This window comes from Apodemus sylvaticus, chromosome 10 (assembly GCF_947179515.1).
Source record: "Apodemus sylvaticus chromosome 10, mApoSyl1.1, whole genome shotgun sequence".
In the NCBI taxonomy this organism is placed as follows: domain Eukaryota; kingdom Metazoa; phylum Chordata; class Mammalia; order Rodentia; family Muridae; genus Apodemus; species Apodemus sylvaticus.
Genome location: NC_067481.1, coordinates 43,166,715 through 43,187,338, shown reverse-complemented (window position 1 = coordinate 43,187,338; position 20,624 = coordinate 43,166,715). Strand labels below are relative to the sequence as shown.

At 42.9% G+C, this 20,624-nt stretch overlaps 1 protein-coding gene across 1 annotated transcript in view; it reads right to left on the bottom strand.

Annotated features, from left to right (window-relative positions):
* The window catches only part of Myo1d (myosin ID), a 295,829-nt gene that overhangs the window by 59,241 nt on the left and 215,964 nt on the right, over nt 1–20,624 (bottom strand). The window lies entirely within an intron of this gene.

Sequence of the window (20,624 nt, the reverse complement as noted above, 5' to 3'; positions counted from 1 at the left end):
GAGTATTTTAACTGTAATGATAAATGAATCGACAGATATATTACACAATAGAAGTATTCGGGGGTTTCTCAGTTGTTTGTTTTTGTTTTTAAAGACAAGGTTTCTCTGTGTAGACCAAACTGGCCTCAAACTCATAGAGATCATAGGTTGTGAGCTGCCTGCCTCTGCCTCCCACCTGCTGGCAATATATAGCATTTACATCAGTTACTGGGATACCAGACACTGGGAATTTGCTTTCTTTTTTCTTTTTTTCTTTTTGGAGACAGGGTCTGTTTACATAGCCTGGAGTGTCTGTCCTAGAACTTACTATGTAGACCAGGCTGGCCTTGAACTCACAAAGATCCTCCTGCCTTTGCCTCTTCAGTGCTGGGATTAAAGGTCTGTGCTACCATACCCAGTGAGAATCTCCTTTCTGAGTCCCCTCATCAGCCTGAACACGTTGTTCTACTTTGTGCTGTTTTTCTAATTTCCCTTTTCACTGATTTCTTTGCTCTGTTTTTGTTTCTTTTCTTTCACTTTCTTTGGTTTAACTTGCTTGGGTTTTTAAAAATTTTAAGTGGAAGTTAAGATCATTGATATGAGATCTTTTCTTTTTCTTTTTCTTTTTTTAAAGATGTATTTATTTATTAGATGTAAGTACACTGTGGCTGTCTTCAGACACCCCAGAGGAGAGCATCAGATCTCATGAATGGTTGTGAGCCACCATGTGGTTGCTGGGATTTGAACTCAGGACCTTTGGAAGAACAGTCAATGTTCTTAACCACTAAGCCACCTCTCCGGCCCCTCTTTTCTTTTTTCTAATCTAAGCATTTAGTGATATATATTTCCACCTAAATATTGCTTTAGCAGCATTATATGAAACTGAAATGTTTTCATTTTCATTTACCTCAAAATACTAACTTTAATTTCCTCCTTGACCCATGGATTAATTTGGAGTATGTTTTAGAAAAGTTCTGGGAGGCCTTATTTTATTTTTATTTCTCTTTCTTTTCTCTGAGACCTTTTCTCTCTTTCTTCCTTTTTTGGAGAGTCTACCCTATTTTTCCTTTTCTTTTGTTTCTATCTCTAAGCCTTTTAAAATGGTATTATAGAGTCCAAAAGCTCTCTGTCAAAATGCCCCTCATCTTTATAAATTTATCAACTTTACTTATAGCTGTTAATGAAATTTATATTCAACTTCTTTCTCTCATTGGCATTAAAGCACAACTTTAAACATTTTCTGAACTTTAAACATGATCAATTGTGCTTGGAGTTTTTTGTCTTCTCTCAGTCTGTTTGGTTTTTCTTCCTGTCCTGTGAAAAGCCCTGCCCCTGCCTTTCAGCTTACAGAGAAGAGGCCCAAGTGTAATTGGGAGCTGTGTCTCACTGAGTCCTGGTCCTCCCCAGCAGTGGGCACCACCTGAGCTTTGGGGAAACCCGGAGGGAAACTGCTGAGCAGTTCTGGAACCCACCAGTTGAGTTAGCTCATGGCGTATCTCAAAGTAGTGAATCTCAAAGTAGTAGCTCTGGGATGCTTGAAATGCACGAGGAGAGGGAGAAGGAAAAGGGAGAGAAGCAGAAGATGGAGAGAACAGGAGGCCTCCGTTAGACAGGATGGAGCAGGAGCACATGGCCCGGAGGATAGGCTGATGGAGCAAGACAGCACAGTTGAGGCTCAAACAGCAGGTAAGTTGGGGAGTGCACCTGGGAAATAGTTGGTCTAATGTGGAAAAACAGATTGGGGTAATCACCCAGTGATTGTGCTAAAGCCGATTAAATAAACCAATAGGACTCAGTGTTGATTATTGCAGGGCAGGCCAGGTCATAGTAAGAACTAATAGAGTAATTAATAGCATTTACAACAGTTTATCATTTGTCTTTTGTTTAAAAATGCTCTTTAGTTTTTTATGATTTACTTCATTTTTAATTATGTGTCTGTGTATGGGTATGTACACATGTGCATAGGTATCTAAGGAGGCCACAATAGGGTATTTGATCCCCTAAAGCTGGGGTTAGAGGTGGTTGTGAGCTGTCCAGTGTGGGTGCTGGGAACTCAACTCTGGTCTTCTTCAAGAGTGGTAAGTGCTCTAAACCATCTCTTCAGCCCAGTGGTTCTCAATCTGTGAGTCTCAACCCCTTTTGGGATGCATCAAACAACCCTTTCTTAGGGGTTGCCTAAGATGATTGGAAAACAGATATTTATAGTATGATTCACAATAATAGCAAAATTATGGTTATAATGGAACAATAAAAATAATTTTATGCCCGGGTGGTGGTGGTGCATGCCTGTAATCACAGCACTTTGGGAGGCAGAGGCAGGTGGATTTCTGAGTTTGAGGCCAGCCTGGTCTACAGAGTGAGTTCCAGGACAGCCAGGGTTATATAGAGAAACCCTGTCTCAAAAAAGCCAAAATCCAAAAAACCAAAAAAAAAAATTTTTTTTTATGGTTGGGGGCAGCACAACATGAGGAACTGCATTAAAGGGTTGCAGCACTGGGAAGGCTGAGAACCACTCTCTGGCTCCTGCTCTTCTCTTACTGTGCGGATGATGTGTATTTAGAGGTGTGCATACTCATGTGTATGCTGGTGTGGGCAACCCTGTCCTCCACTTTTAGACAGTCTCTTGCTTACTGTTGCACAGTCAGGTCCAATAGCTTCTAGGTTTTCTCCTGTCTCTGCCTCCCAGCTAGGTGTAGGTGTGTACTGGGATTAGAGATTAGACTACTGTATCCATCTTAAGTTTTTTTGATATTTACTTATTTATGTTGTATGTATGTGTGAGGGTGTGGCCCAGCTATGGATAACTTACAGAAGTCTATTCCGCCATGTGGCTTTTAGAAATTGCATGCAGACTGGTTGGAAGTGCCTTTACCTGCAGTGTCATCTTCTGATACTCCCACTCCTTTGAATGAGGGATCTGGGTATTTGAACTCTGTCCTCATGGTTGTACGGATTTTTCCAAGGAGTAATCGGCAGTCCAGCTTCCTTTTTTTTTTTTTTTTTTTTTTTTTTTTTTTTTTTTTTTTTTTTTTTTTTTACAGGGTCTGCCACTGTCTCAGAGTGCTGGGCACTGGCACCTCTCAATTTTTGGACTGTCCTGTCTTTATATTTGGATACTTTAAATGCAATGATTCTGTCTTACCATGAATTAAGCTGATTTTTTTTCCACTAAGAAAACTGTGTGAATTTTCTGATTAATTAGTTGCTTTGTTTTTGGAAGAAGTGATTAGACCTAAAATAATCTCATAACATTTGAATAATTTTCCTAGCATTACAAAATGCATGACAATTATAGAAAAATTGACATTCCTTTTTTTGGACCTAAGTTTAAAGGAAGACACAAAATAAGGACTATTAAATAGCTGTAGGGCTGGAGAGATGGCTTAGGTGTTAGGAGGACTGGCTGGTGTTCATGAGGACTATGTTTCATTCCTTGTCCCCACATGGATGGTAACAACTGTCTATAATTCAAGTTCCAGGGGATCTGATATCCTCTTCTAACCTCTGAGGGCACCAAGCATATACATGGCACATGGAAACACATGCAAGCAAGCAAGACACTCATACACATAAAATATATGTTTAAAATAATCAAATGCACAAAAATAATTTTTCCTGTCAATTCTTTTGTAGAAAGGGAAGTTGGAATAATAAGGTGTCCAAGAGAAGCTAAAGCAAAGAGTCATGGTTATCTTTCATAGAAAAGCCTGGGACCTGCAGAGGGTGAGGCCAAGAGTGCACGGCACACGGGGACAACTAAGCCTGTGTTACTGCTCTAACCATGGATGTACAATAATCCTGTGAGAATTCAGTGAGAAAAGTTCATCTCAAGGAATCATCTTACGCTCTTGTCTTAGTGGTTCCTATCTGAATCCAAAGCTGTGTGTGAGACTCAGAATCACAGGCATTGGAGTCTCGGGGACACACATGGCCCAGGGGCTCTCCTATTCCACCTGTGTACAAGACATGCTGAGCCTAAAGGCAGAACGTTACATTTACCTTGCAGTGGTTTTTTTTTTTTTAAGTGATGCTAGCTTGACAAGATGTTCTGAATCCTGACTCTGTCATCCACAACAGAAGCCATTCTTCTGGGGCTATGTCCTTGATGAATTCAGTGAGTAGAACTTTATTCAAGTTTCTGAAGACTGTCATGTGGGCCTTTCCCAATTAATTATCACCACACTTATGCTGACTTTTATAGCTTTTCTTCCTCTAAAACTTCTTAGGACTATTTTAGAAATCTGTGGAAAATTTATATTAAGTTCAACAATGTAATTTAAAAAAATGGTACTTAGAGTGGAGACTGATGTGCACACCACACTCTAGAGACGAGCTCTTGCTGCATAGCTTGAGCCTTGTTATGTATCACAGCCTGACTTCTAACTCATGATGCCCCTGCCTCAGCCTTCTAAGGACCGTCTAGGATCACAAGTATGTGCTCCCATATCCTGCTGATCCTACTGTCATTTGGGGATCTTTGTTCACACTAGCAAAACAGGCACATCTTCAGCTGTATTCATTATCAGGGCTTGTTCCTGTCCCACGTCAGGCTTTGGAAGGAGGAGGTCCAGTTGGCCACGACTCCCCGTGTTCTCTGAGCTATCTGGCCTGGATGTCTGAACTAACAAAGCACCCAGCTGTCCTTGTTTACCCTCACTGGGCTTCACTTTCTCCTTAGTGCGTCTGCTCAGCTCCAGGCCTGTCTCTTAGTGTATAAGACGATACCTTTATATGACACCTTTGGCTCCGAGGTGATGTCTTTCATGCCCACACTACAAGTAACACTGCTTCTTCATTTTTGTTATTATTTTCCAAAACTCATTACCTTAGGATTTTCTTGGATCTAGATGACAGAAACCCATTCATAAATAAAAAGAAATTTGCCAAATGGCAAATTCATCAAAGTTTCAATCTGTTGAATGACATGTTTGCCAAATTTACCAAATTTGCATACTTACCAAGGTGGTTTTTGTTGTGTGCACTCTCTGAATACGCTCTGTTCTGTGCTATGAATGCTGTACTCAGGGCCTTCAGAATCTTGCTCACCTTCAGCTCAGTTCTCCTCTCTTGCTCCTGTTGCCCCTCAGTCCCCATTGCCCTGAGTAGACTTAGCAGCTAAAATGCAGACTCCTCTCTTTCTAGACTTATCTCTTAGTTCTGGCTACTCCCAGTTGGAGCATCACAGCCTGGAATAGGCTGTTTTAAACTGTTATTAAGAGAGTAAATGAAGCTGGGCAGTGGTTGTGGCACATGCCTTTAATCCCAGCACTTGGGAGGCAGAGGCAGGCAGATTCTGAGTTCCAGGCCAGAAAGAGAAGAGAAGGGAGAGAGAGAGAGAGAGAGAGAGAGAGAGAGAGAGAGAGATAGATACAGACAGACAGACTAAATAAAAGGGCTAGAGAGATGGCCTAGCAGTTAAGAGCACTGACTGCTCTTCCAGAGGCCCTGAGTTCAATTCCCAGCAACCACATGGTGCCTCACAACCATCTGTAATGGGGTCTTATGTCTTCTAGTTTGTCTGAAGACAGCTAGCTATGGTGTAGTCATATACATAAAATAAATAAATATTATGAAAAGAGAGAGAAAATAAATGAAAATTGGTAACTTAGAACTCTGTAGAATCTCCCAGCTAGGTGTGATGGTGCATGCCTTTAATCCCAGAACTTGGGAAGGAAGAGTGGGTCTCTGAATCATGGTCTACATAGCAAGTTCCAAGACATCAAGGAGAAAGTCTATCTAGAAAACCAAGTAAATAAATAAATTAGTAAATAAATAAATAAATTCCAAAGTTATTAACTGCCACTTTATCAAATTAAATAGTTGCAAACCTTTCAAAAGATATTTTCTTTTGGTAAATAGGTAAGTTTGGTAAGTTAGATGAAGTATTTATCAGGTAAATTTGATAATACCAAATATTAAATAGGTAATGACTAAAAGATCTTAAAATTCAGTTGGACTAAAATTTCCATGGTGAATGTGAAAACCTATGGACATATCCAGCTATTTTATAGTTTCAGTCTGGTTTGGAAAGCATAAAGTGCCAGTTTCTAGGCTGGGGAGCTGTATGACCTAGAATTAATTCAATGCTTTTGGAAACTATACCCCCATGTTTACCACTGCTCTTTGGATGTGTGGACTTCTGTCTACACAGACGTCTATGTGGACTTCTGTGCTTTGAGTGCATGACACCTCTCAAGGTGTCATCTCACAGAAAGATCCACAGATTCATCTCACAGGTATCAACCCATCTCACAGAAGGATGCTCTTCCCTGACCATTCTACATAAACTACAGACACAAGTCTGAACATGATACACTTTTCTTCTATAATTCCTTAAAAGACTAAATTAACTAAAAAGCCTTAGTTTTCTCCAACTTGAACATTCCTTAAATGCTATTAAGGGAAAATATGTGACTTTAAGCTACATCAATTTTCAAGTATACAGTACATTGTCAACCATATGCAATGCACATTGGTGAATTGTGTTTTTGACAAATAGCCCCACTTCTGATTGTACAAGCTCTTCAATCAGAACAACATCTACTCTGAGACTGCAATGTGGCTTTCCCTCCTCCACACATTCTGCCATGTGTGCTGACCTGGGCTCAGGGAGTCAGGTCCTGCTCCACTTCTGGTTTCTGCCTGTGTGGTCTCCTGTGCTGGGTGCTGCTCCCTCTCACTGAGAACAGCTCTGCACCTTTGGAAGTACACTCAGCCATAGCGCTAGCTCTGCCAGTTTAGGCACAGGAGGAAGCCATGGACCCTATAGATTCATGTGATTTAATGCTTGGCCATATGGAGTGGCACTATTAGGAGGTGTGGCCTTATTGGAGTAGGTGTGGCCTTGCTGGAGGAAGTGTGTTGGCAGGCTGTGAGATATCCTTTGCTCAAGCTTCAGTCAGTATGGAATCAGAGTCTCTTCCTGGCTGTCTTTGGAACAAGATGTAGAACTTTCAGCTTCTTCTCCAGGACCAAGTTTGCATGCATGATGCCATGCTTCCCACCATGATGATAATGGGTTATCATCTGACCCTGTAAGCCAGCCCCAATTAAATGTTTGCCTTTATAAGAGCTGCTATGTTTATGGTGTCTCTTCACAGCATTAAAATCCCAACTAAGACAAGGTAGAAAGGAGAAAGTATTTTTATCACACTATTATCACTGTGTTTTAATACTGAGAGTTCATCTGTCTTTCTAACCTCTACCCGTGTGTTTTGTGGAGTGACTCCTTTTTTGATTTGTGAGAGTCTCTCTCTCTCTCTCTCTCTCTCTCTCACACACACACACACACACACACACACACCACATGTTCTCTACGTTCCCATTCTCCTTAAGTGGACAGCAATTTGATTATCGAGCAATGTGTTGGGGGTAATATCTGTGTCATTAGGCTTGGTCTCATTGGAGATATCTCTGTATATCTCCAATGAATATGTATGTTATATGCAGATACATACACATATATGTGTGTGTGAATTAAAGATGTGCTGCTTCTTCTTCTTCTTCTTCTTCTTCTTCTTCTTCTTTCTTTCTTCTTTCTTCTTTCTTCTTTCTTCTTCTTCTTCTTCTTCTTCTTCTTCTTCTTCTTCTTCTTCTTCTTCTTCTTCTTCTTCTTCTTCTTCTTCTTCTTCTTCTTCTTCTTCTTCTTCTTCTTTTTCTTTTTCTTCATTTGGTTTTTCGAGACAGGGTTTCTCTGTGTAGCCCTGGCTGTCCTGGAACTTACTCTGTAGACCAGGCTGGCCTCAAACTCAGAAATCCGCCTGCCTCTGCCTCCCCAGTGCTGGGATTAAAGGTGTGTGCCACCACTGCCCTTATTTTTCTTTATGTGTACGGGTGTTTTGTCTGCATGTATGCCTGTGCACCACATGTGTGTAGTGACTGCAGAGGCTAGAGAAGAGTGTGGTCCCCTGGCCCTAGAGCTACAGATGGTTGTGAGCCACCATGTGGGTGCTAGGAATTGAACCTAGGTCCTCTGGAAGAGCAACAAATGCTTGTAACTGAGTCATCTCTCCAGCCTCCAATTTTATGTTGTTATACTTACTGTCCCCACAGTATTTATATGACAAAGTTCAAATGCATAGATATAGGATTTTATAAGCTCTGGTTCATTTCTTCCAGTCTTATTTTGATTCCTTGCAATCCCCCAGGCTCCCAAATGTACAAGGACATTACCCTCCATCAGATTTCTCATTCTGCTCTCTTCTCTGGGGGGACATCCTGCTCTACTGTGCCTGCACCTGGCCACCTCTCTGAAGTCTTTTGACTTGAGTAGTCCATCTTTATGGCCCCCGATGCCCACAACCCAATGTCTAGTGTGTGTTCTGTGGATGACTGCTGAGTAATGGCATGAAATGGAATAGTGTTTGCTGCAGATAAACCTCTAGGTTAAGTGTGTTACTGTTATATAAGATCCTGATCCCAATATAGCTTACAGGTCCTGAAATAAACACGTTAAGGAAAGCTTTTTAAAATCCCATTAGAGTTATAGTTGACATTCATGTTAGAAAAAAAGCCAAACAGCACAAACCAGGGTGTTATCCACTAATTATCCAGTGAATTTGGGAATACCTCAGGAACTCCATTTTGGCCTACATTGAAAAGTTCAGTGCTATGGCCTTTCAAAAACTAATATGACTATTCTAAATGTACATTATCTACCTGTGGAGAGGCTGAAAAGATACACTTTGGGATTTATTCTTTCCACATGAAAGGGAATGATGGACACGTCACAAAGCAAATAAATAGCTTTGATCTGAACAAAAATGCCCTTAGAAAGCCTCCATCACAAAGGCAGGTACAAAGGAGAAGCCTGTGTAGCCTGCACCCTAGAGGGAGCTCTATTTCAGAAGCGGGTGGCTCAGGGTCTGCAGGCAGAGCACAGAGGGAGAGAAGAGAAGAGCCTTCAGTGTTCACAGGAGACAGCGCTCACTGCTGCTTGATTTGGGCCCTGGCTTAGTCACACAGAAAACCTTTAAAATTCCTCTCTGTGCTCTTGTTACCACAGATGGCTCTGAGCATATGTATAAATAGCTTGAGTTTGTTATGTAGAAGCCTGCTATTTGTACATGAAGTTTCCTATCTTGGATGGGGGCAGGTAGGGCCTCACTGCAAACTTCTTAGAGTACCTAAAACCCTTGCTTATGAGGACTGACACCTCCTTCTGGTGGTGTTTAGTAGCCTTGGGTGGGCCCTGCAACTTTGCAACAAGCAGATGTTACAGACAAGGCTGGGCTTGTGTGATTCCACTGCCTAGTAGCATTTCTTTCTTTCTTTCTTTCTTTCTTTCTTTCTTTCTTTCTTTCTTTCTTTCTTTCTTTCTTTCTTTCTTTCTTTCTTTCTTGCTTGCTTGCTTTCTTTCTTGCTTTCTTGCTTTCTTGCTTTCTTGCTTGCTTGCTTGCTTGCTTTCTTGCTCTCTCTCTCTCTCTCTCTCTCTCTCTCCCTCCCTCCCTCCCTCCCTCCCTCCCTCCCTCCCTCCCGCCCTCTCTCTTTTTGAGACAGGGTTTCTCTGTGTAGCCCTGGCTGTCCTGGAACTCACTCTTAGACCAGGCTGGCCTCGAACTCAGAAATCTGCCTGCCTCTGCCTCCCAAGTGCTGGGATTAAATGTGTGAGCCACCACTGCCCGGCTTCTAGAAGCATTTCTAATCCCCACTATCCTCTACCCCCCTTTCCCTCCAAACCCTCCCCTTATCCTGGCCTTTCTTTACAGCAGATTAGGGGATATTTACTTTAAATTTTTCTTGAAAATAACTTTTAAAATCTAAAGATTTAGTGGTTTTATTTTTTTTTAAATCTACTTTTGGCTGTGTGTGGTGGCACACACCTTTAACCTCAGCTTTCAGGAGGTAGAGGCAGAAGGATCTCTGTGAGTTTGAGGCCAGACTGGTTTATATACAAAGTTCTAGCATAGCTAGGACTATGCAGAAAGATCCTGTCTCAAAACCAACCCAACCCAACCCAACCCAACCCAACCCAACCCAACCCAATCCAACCCAACAAAACAAGATGACAGAAACAAACCCCCAAACAACCACTTTTGTAGTCTCAATGACATCAGCAAATCAGCCATGTTAAAAATCTGATATGCTCAGCCTGATCCCTTCCTATATACAAACTTGGTTGTGTGTGGAGATTTGGATTCCTGTATTGCATTAGCAGCCTTGGATGGGCCTCGCACATTTCCCAATGAGCAAATACTCTCAACAATGCCAATGCAGAGGACTCAAGGGAGCCCCTGACACAGAGGAAGCTCATCACTGCTTTCTCATAATGAAGATATGCTGTTTAACTGCATGAAAATACCATAATCTACTTAACCATGCAAAGTCTTAATGGACTTTCATATAGCTTTAATGCATTCACAATTTTAAAAAAAGATTTAATTTGTTATATATACAGCATTCTGCCTGCATGTATGCCTGCAGGCCAGAAGAGGTCACCAGATCTCATTACAGATGGTTATGAGCCATCTTGTGGTTGCTGGGAATTGAACTCAGGACCTCTAGAAGCACAGCTAGTGCTCTTAACCGCTGAGCCATCTCTCCAGCCCCCATATTCACAATTTAAAACAAAGCTATACCATTTTATCTTTCCTGAGTAGGATTTTTACTTTGTGTGTGTGGAATGTGCGTGTGTGCGTGTGTGTGTGTGTGTGTGTGTGCGCGCGCGCGCGCGCGCGCGCGCGCGCGCGTGTGTACATGTGTGTGCAGTCACGCTTGCCTGCATGTACACATTTTGGAGGACCATGTGCACATTAGAGGTTGATGTCAGGTTTTTCTTCTGCTGTTTCCCACCTCCTTTTCTGAGAAAGGACCTCTCAAGGAATCTGGAGCTTGCTAGCAAGGCATGCCCATCTCTATCCCCAGCACATGCCTCAGCTGCTGGCTTTGAGAACAGTCAGAAGTCAGGGTCTTAAGCTTGCACAGCAGGCACTTTATCTAGTAAGCCACCTCTCCAGTCCACTTCTGCTCTTTGTAGAAGGGACTGGCTTCACATACTTCATGCCGAGAACTCCTACCTGGATATACTTCATCCTCTCTCCAAACTGACCCCTCTCTGTGTTGAAGACTATGATGTTCTAAAAACACCCATTTCTCAGGTTAAAGTGACTGCCATTGAATAGGCACCTGACCCACACTATGACAATTTCACTGCTTTGGCTACTAGGAATTGGGATTTTTGGATAACAGATCCCAGATTATGTCCTTATTTTCCCTGAGAATTATTTGCAGACATTTCTAGTCATATGGAAGGAGCGACTTGGGGACAGTAAAGATGGTAAACAGAAGATGAAAAATGGAGGTTGTGACAGGCTTTGAATTTCTAATCACAGTTGTCCCTCTGCCAACAAATGCCAGGAACGGGTACACTTCCAAGGTGTTTGACTGCTAAATAGAAATGACAGCTTGGTTGGGCATATAATTTTTGAGCCCTAATTTTTCCTTCTCAAAAGACTGAAGATGTTGCCCAGGGGATTGAGATATTTACTGCTGCTGGAAAAGCAATCTTATTTTTTTTTTTATCCCCTGTAAGGGAATTTCTCCACATTCCTAATTGTGTACACAGAAATCTCCCCTACCCCACAGAGAAAAGGAGAGGGAGAGGGAGAGGGAGAGGGAGAGGGAGAGGGAGAGGGAGAGGGAGAGGGAGAGGGAGAGAGAATCCTTAAATTTAAAGCAACATTTTGGTAACACACAGCCACTCACTAGCTCTCCACATAAAATACATGGAGTATAGAAAAGTTTTCATCTTAAAGCTTTAAATGAACAAGTTTTACAGAGTATAAGACACCTTTTAAGATGCATCTTCTTTCATATACACGCCTGTTGTAGCTATGGAAACCTGTCAATTATAAGTCGCATCTAAATTTCAGAGAGGTTGAAATTAAATACATATAGGCAGATCTATGAGAATCCAGAATCCCTTTTGCTCCACAGTGTTTTTCAAGCACACCTGCCATTTGAATGTGAGACCTTTGTTCTAGGTCCTCTCTGATGTTTTCTAAATCATTACTCTTGGGCCTGGAGAGATGGCTCAGAGGTGAAAACACCTGCTACCTTTGCAGGGGAGTCAAAGTCTGTTCCTAACGCTCTTGTTAGGTGGTACAGATCACCTATAACTCCAGCTCCAGGGGTATCTGGTCTCTTCTGGCACTTGCAACACATGTGTAAATGTTCCCTCTCACCCCACATACCACAGAATTAAAAAATCATAAATCATCGTTCTCTGCTATATACTGCCTTATCACTATTTTTCAAATCTATTTTCTGTGACATCAACTGCTGTTTTCATTCTTTAACACTGACTTAACATCTTTAAAATCTTTGGCTTGACTTACTTGTCTACCTGAACATTTTTAGCTGTTTCTCAGCTAGTGCTTTCATTCATCTCCATATGTCCTATACTTCTTGAAGCAGATAGTTTCTATAATATGAATTTCCTGTTACAATTCTTTTCAGAAATAGGCTTTTCTTTTAACTCTTATGTAGATCTTTCCTGCTGTTAGTATCTGTCCTTACAGGGCCCAGAGCAAAGAAGCCATCTTTCAGCCCTGGGGTTCTCACATGAAAGGCGGCACATGGAGGCTTCTGGGTTCCTCTTCCAGTCCACCTGTTCGTAGTTAGAATCCCCAGCTCAGCTTTTAAGCTGGGGAGCCGGCTCATGTGCACAGCCGCCAGTGTGGCTTCAAAGCCTTTACTTATTAAGAAACTGCTGATGTGAGCAGGACTCTCTGCATGCTGCTTCCTCGTCAGCTCACTGACAAGGAGAGTCTGGAATTATGTCTAGTTGTTCAGTTGTTAGAGAAGAGTGAACGAGAAGATGCAGCTCTCAGCACATCACACCCCACGGCTCTTCCAGCACATCAACTTTCTAGTTGCTGACTTTATATCTTGAAATACCTAATCACTTGGTCTCTGAATACATTGCATTACTTAGAGCTATACCATGAACAGTACAAGGAAGGAAAGAGATTCTTCCTGTCTTTCACAGTTTCTGGTAGGCAAGGTACGAATGTATGTGCGGAAGGGCCAGAAGCATCCTCGTGCCAGCTGGCCCTCATTCATGGCAGGTAACTACTTAACAGCTTTCAACTGGTATTTACAGAGACCCTTCCACATGCCAGGCTATGCTTCAAACATGAGGACTGCTGTGAAGAGCAGAAACAAAGCCTCCGTTCCATGGACTCCTATGTCAGCCAGAGGATGTGCAGTAAGCAGACACAGGAAAGGTACACTGAGTCAGATTCAGATGAGAGCCCGGCTCCCTGAAAGGCAGCCAGGGAAGGCCTATAGGGTGACGGGACAACAAGGGAAGGCCATCTCTGGCACTGGGCCAGTGTTTGAATAGAATTTCCAATTTATACACTGAGGAAAGTATCCCTCCTTCCCCATTTCCATATGCATCTCTACTGGCAACAAAGGAATGTGACCCGGACCAATCATTTTTAAACCATATTACTTCAATAATTCTAAATAGTCCAAGATGGCCATGGTGACATGTTCTTGTAGTCCAAACACTCAGGAGGGTGACACAGGATGAAGACAGTGAATTGGAGGCTACAGAGAACTTGGGCTACAAGGCAAGACCCTGGGGCTGGGAGGAAGTACTCACATACTCCACCGAGACAGGTCAAAATCAGTGAATGAAAAGCAAGGCATAGTGTGCACACCCTGACTCCCAGCACTTGGGAGGCAGGTGGAACTCGGTGAGTTTGAGGCTAGCTTGGTTTACATAATGAGTTCCATGGCAGAGGTATATTGTGAGACCCTGTCTTGAGAAAACAAAGAACAAATCCTCTATAGCTGGCAATCTGGTTAATCTCAACTGTGTTAATTCTGCTTGCAGATTTTTAGTTGGAATATAAATTACATTGCTGAGTTTCCAGGTATTTTGGGGGAAGAAGTCTAGAAATGCCTGCCAAGGATCATGAAAATGTTTCCCAAGGGGTGGGGAGGTACAGGGAATAGCTGGAAGGGGCTGGGCAGGGATGGGTAGAGGAGGGAGTGAGGGTCAGGAGCTGAGGTTCCTCGGATACGACATTCTTCTGTTTCTTCCATCATGGTCAGAAGGTACTTTTCTCCTTGCCACTCACCTGTCCTACCTGAGAAGTGACAATCTACTTACAGTTTTGATGGAAAGTTAGAGGGAGGGAGAGGGAGAGGGAGAGGGAGAGGGAGAGGGAGAGGGAGAGGGAGAGAGAGAGAGCGAGAGAGAGCGAGCATGCCCCATCTGAGAAGCAGGTCAGATGTTCAGATATAGATATGGCTTGTGAGAAGCAAGGCAGCAGATGGCACTAACTTCTGCTTTCACCATAGACACAGAACAGGAAAAAGGAAATTTCCATGTCTGAGGCTGGGGCTATACTGAGGTCTCCAGCATCCAGACACGCAAATGTCTGGACAGCTGCTTAGGGCAGATGGGTTCTCTGACAGCTTAATATTGCAGTTTTTGGTGACTTCTCTGTTAGGAAGGGCCAACATGACACCATCTGTTTACTGATGAGCAGAATCCGCACTACCGGCAGGTAGTCAGTGCTGAGTGACATGCACACTAAGAGGCAGGGTCACTGTGTCTAATGCCTGTGAGCAGACTGCAGTGGCTGACCTTGCCTCCACAGCCTCAGACAGCTCAGCTTCCCTGTGTCCCTGTTACGTAGGAGATTGGGAACAGCACTAACAGCAGGAGGATGAAGAAACAGAAATATAAAGCACATCGTTTGACTAGACAGCTCTTTTGTTCTACTTTTCTAATCAGGAAAAGGAGCATATGAAGGAATTCAGAGCTGTCTATGAAACACTAAAAACAGGCTGCCATCTATTAACTGAAAAAAAGTATGGTAGCATATTCATTATCAGAGGTTGGCAGTGAAGAAACAGTCTCAGTGCCATCTTTCTCCAAGAGTTGAGGTGTTCCTTCTCCAGAGGCCGTTGCCTATTTCCTGCACAGCCTTTGGGATAGCTACATGTGTATATGTCTACTTATACCTGTAGTTCATGTTGTCTTAGTAGGAAAAAAAGGCAAGGGCATCAGGATACATGGAACATCTCACCTCAAGTAAAGACGCTGCAACAAAGGTGTTGAGGAGGAGGAGGAGGAGGAGGAGGAGGAGTGCCCCAGATGCTGGGATAATAGACACGAGGCACATGTCTAGCTTCCAGTGTGGATTATAACCTAGACATGGAGTTTGTCTCTATAAGGAGATATCTGTGTCTACACACATGGCTAGCTACACACACACCATTCTGATTGTGCCTCACCCTCCTACTTTAGAAGTGGCTTTGTGTCAATAGAGCACTCTTGTTGTCCTACTGGTTCTTATGTGAAAAAGTAGGCACTGAGAAGTCCTGCAGGAGGCAAACCTGATGGCTTCACTGGCATATTCCAAACACATCTGACTTTAGCGATTTCTCATCTGTGGGCTCTAGCTGAGACTGGCTGGCATGGTTCTGTCAGGTGTTTCTGGGTGGCGTCTGTTTATCCCTGAGCTGTACTGGCTGTCTATTAACTAATGTTCTTTTTGTGCATGTGTGTGTACTGGGAATTGAGTCTGAGGTCCTGTGCTTGCTTGGCATTTCCCTCATCACCGAACTCCATCCTGAGCCCGGAATAATCTGGGTGTCACCTTTAGGAAAACACTTTATCAGAGACTATCTTCTGGGCAGGGGTGTACACAGTGGGAAAGCATGTGCTTAACCCATGTAAGCCCACTGACCTCCGGGTTCACTCGCTGCCTTCAGATGCTTTAGAACACATGAGACAAGGGTGGCACGTGCTGGGGGAGGGGGCACAGGAATTACAGGCCCGGGGTGAGCGAGTGCTGCCGGAGGTGAAAGAAAAAGGCTTATCCCCTGAGTACTGGTTAGTGTGGGATTCCCATGGAAGGAAAGGCTTCCCCAACAAGACAGTGATGAAGACCAATTTACTGAACTGACTTGGCCCTTGCTTTTATGCCTTCTGTCGCGAGTTAACTCACAAATGTCTGAAATAATGGGTTGTGTATTCTTGCCATTTGTATGCTTGGTAGTCTTTGGACGTCAGATGAATTCTATCTTACTGGTTGTGAAACTTTTGTGTTCTTATAAATAATAATGAGATCTGCCCTAGAATATTTTCTATGGAAGCAGGTGGGCTTAGCTTTGAAGATTTACTAGACAGTATCTGCTACAGAAGCGCTGTTCCTAGGGCCAATTATTACTTCTCTTCTCAGGCAAGGTCTCCCTGAGTTCTGAGACAAATGCCTGTGACTGTGGGATACCCAGTCTGCCTTGACAGGACCTTGTTGCCCCTGTCTCTCCTGGGTGCCATTCTCTAGCTGTTAGGTTTCCCTCATCACATACCCATTAGCTCGCTGGGAGTGCTTAAAGGGTCTTATGACTTTCATCTTCAGACCTGCTGGCCTAGTCTCCTCAGGCTACCCATAGCCTCAGGGAGAATACTGTGTTCTACCTGGGTCCCCTCTGTACACCATGGCCTGGCGGCTCTGCCCAGGACTCACCTTGTTTTCACCTGTCAGCAAGCACTACCTGACCTTGCCTGATGTCCTAGGCCTTGTAAACATTTTCCATATTTGTTTATTTCTGTGGTTGTTTAAGTGAGGGATATAAAGGTCTAGTCTCTGTCACTCTACCTTGGCTCTCTCTCTTTTTTTAATTGTTTCTTCCTTTTTGTTCCCTTGAGACAGGGTCTTCATGTAGTTCTGGCTGGTCAGGAATTCACCATGTTCAGGTGGCTGGCCTTGAACTCATAGAAGTCCGCCTGCCTCTGCCTCCGGGTGCTGGGATTAAAGGTGTGTGACACTGTGTGCTCTCTCAAGCTCTCCATCCTCCCTCTGCATGTTGTGAGTGCTAAGATGACAGGAATGTGCCACCATACCCAGCCTTTCCTGCTTCTTATATACATATAAAGCTCATTCCTGCAGCCCCTCCTCTATCTGTTCTTATATACATATAAAGCTCATTCCTGCAGCCCCCTCCTCTATCTGTTCTTATATACATATAAAGCTCATTCCTGCAGCCCCCTCCTCTATCTGTTCTCATATACATATAAAGCTCATTTCTGCAGTCCCTCCTCTATCTGTTCTTATATACATATAAAGCTCATTCCTGCAGCCCCTCCTCTATCTGTTCTTATATACATATAAAGCTCATTCCTGCAGCCCCCTCCTTTATCTGTTCTCATATACATATAAAGCTCATTTCTGCAGCCCCCTCCTCTATCTGTTCTTATATACATATAAAGCTCATTCCTGCAGCCCCCTCCTCTATCTGTTCTTATATACATATAAAGCTCATTCCTGCAGCCCCTCCTCTATCTGTTCTTAAATACATATAAAGCTCATTCCTGCAGCCCCTCCTCTATCTGTTCTTATATAAAGTTCATTCCTGCAGCCCCTCCTCTATATGCCTTTGCGAAGGTTCTCTTGCTGATTCCTAACTACTTGCTGAAGGGTAGCCCTTAGGGAAAGGGGTTACCCAGTTAACCCATTGTGCTGTGGTTCCAACTTGGGTTAGGGCTTCCTTCCAGCCTGACATGCCTTCTGCACAGGTCACCCTTCCCTCAGCTTGTATGTGTTCTTTGTCACTGGGGTCAGAATGACTCGTAGGCCAGAGGCCTGCTGGGTGGTGGCTCTGTGACCACGTCTGTTCAGCTCTAGTCTGCAGCTATCAGTCTGCTCCCTGTTTCTTCCCTGTGCTTACTCTTTTTGAGTGTTATCCATTAGTGGGAAGTATTGTCTTTTATGAAACAGTAGTTTTGTCTTCTGTTGGAAGTACTTTTCTCTTCTGAAGAACTCTTCTCCCTTCAATCTGGTGAATACACAGGAGATGAGCTTTCAAATGGACTTGTCTCTTTATATCATAAGGGTACATACAGCCTCAGTGGTCTATGGGCTGATGCACTGTGCAGTTTTGAACCCTGTGCCCTCTGACTTCTGACTTATGTGAACTGATCCATCCTTATCTCCTTGTACTAATCTCAACTCCAAATGGATCAAAGACTTCCACAAAAAGCTAGACACTCTAAAGCTAATAGAAAAGAAACTGGGGAAGACCCTTGAGGACATTGGTACAGGGGGAAAGTTCCTGAACAGAACACCAATATCTTATGCTCTAAGATAAAGAATTGACAAATGGGACCTCATAAAATTACAAAATTTCTGTAAGGCAAAGGACACCATCAAAAGGACAAATCGGCAACCAACAAATTGGGAAAGGATCTTCACCAACCCTACATCCGACAGAGAGCTAATATCCAATATATATAAAGAACGCAAGAAGTTAGACCCCAGAAAACCAAATAACCCTATTAAAAATGGGGTACGGAGCTAAACAAAGAATTTTCACCTGAAAAACTTCCGGATGGCTGAGAAGTGTCTTAAGAAATGCTCAACTTCATTAGTCATTAGGGAAATGCAAATCAAAACAATCCTGAGATTTCACCTTACACCAGTCAGAATGGCTAAGATTAAAAATTCAGGAGACAGCAGGTGTTGGTGAGGATGTAGAGAAAGAGGAACACTCCTCCATTGCTGGTGGGGTTGCAAATTGTTACAACCAATCTGGAAATCAGTCTGGCGGTCCCTCAGAAAACTGGGCACACCACTTCCAGAGGATCCTGCTATACCTCTCCGGGGCATATACCCAGAGGATTCCCCAGCATGTAATAAGGATACATGCTCTACTATGTTCATAGCAGCCCTATTTATAATAGCCAGAAGCTGGAAAGAACCCAGGTATCCCTCAACGGAGGAATGGATACAAAAAATGTGGTATATATACACAATGGAGTACTATTCAGCTATTGGAAACAATGAATTCATGAAATTCTTAGACAAATGGATAAAGCTGAAGAACATCATACTAAGTGAGGTAACCCACTCTCAAAAGATCAATCATGGTATGCACTCACTTATAGGCAGATATTAGCCTAGAAAATTGGAATAATTTTCTAAACATAATCCACACATCAAATGATGTCCAAGAACAACGGAGGAGTGGCCCCTGGTTATGGAAAGACTCAGTGTAGCAGGATAGGGCAATACCAGAACTGGTAAGTGGGAAGGGGTGGATGGGGGAATAGGGGGAGGGAAGAGGGCTTATGGGACTTTCGGTGAGTGGGAAGCCAGAAAAGGGGGAATCATTTGAAATGTAAATAAAAAATATATCGAATAAAAAAACCATCTCAGAATGTGCATAGGGAAAATCCAGAAAATAAAGAATTGTAATGAACCCAATCCCTCTCCTCTCTGGATTTTTATCACTAACATAGGGATAAATAAGATTACATGCAACATCACCATGATCGCAAAGTTCACACTGTGAACTGTGATGATCTCACCAAAGATAAGAGACCAGTCAATAAAGGACAATGGCCAGAATAATAAAATAAAATTAATTTTCCTCATCAAATTAGTAGCAGGTTGATGATTATAACTCTAAGCTGAAATTTCAAGCCTGACTCTCCTGGTTTTGGAAAAGGGAAATTAATACTTATTACTAATTGATCTCCAAGTTCATATGACAGATACAAGGATAAACTGGGAAAGAACATTAGCATCTTGTTAATTTTCTTTTCTTACATCTAGAAATTTTGGAGAAATGACAAGTTCTCTCTTACGTTAGAAGTAGGAGGCCCATACCTAGGAACAATTTGTATACTACAAGAGTGCCACAGACGGGTTCCAGTTCCACCACGGGGTGAACACCTTTAATACCAGCTGGAATTTACTAAACAAGAACTCAGACTGAGACAGGAACACTTCAATACCTTGGGCAACTGTAATCATTAGTACTAGTCTTCAAGTCAGAGACAACAAGGAAGCTGTGATTCCTTCTATTGTCCATACTTTGCCATGACTAAATATTTACAGGAAGACATGGGAGTTAGGGACATTTACTGCAGACGCTTCTGTCATAACCTTGCATTCTCAACCCCTTTGTATGCTTAGCTTTACAGTTGTTAGGCAGATGCAGGGAATCCATCTGGGCCACCAGCCTCCTGGATGATGCCACCCATACAAAGGGCCAGGCCCTTCCTTCTCAGCTACTGCCACACATGTTAACTGTCTCTGGAAACGTTCTCACAGACACCTAATAGGGCTTTACTGAAGTCTTGGGCATCCCTCAGTCCAGTTAAGCTGACAATATGGATAAACCATCATAAAGCTTATATGAGCAACACACACACACACACACACACACACACACACACACACACACACACACAGAGAGAGAGAGAGAGAGAGAGAGAGATCCTATTTTGAGATAGGATTTCTCTGTGTAGCCTAGCTATGTCCTGGAATTCAGTCTATAGATCAGGCTGCCCATGAACTCAGAGACAGACTTGCTTCTGCCTTTGAGAGCTGGGATTAAAGGAGGGCTACCTCCACCAGGGTTCCAGGGTTATTTATACACACATACACACATACACACATACACACATACACACATACACATACACACACACACCTACTTTATCAATTTTATACATTCTTTAGTGGTCTACCAGGTGACCACTAAACATAATTTTTAAGATACATAAATATGTAAAGATCCATTTTGATTTAGAATACAAGGTTTTATAACAAAGAATAGTATACTCAGGAGACAGGGGTAGATGGATCTCTGTGAGTTTGAAGTCAGCCCAGTCT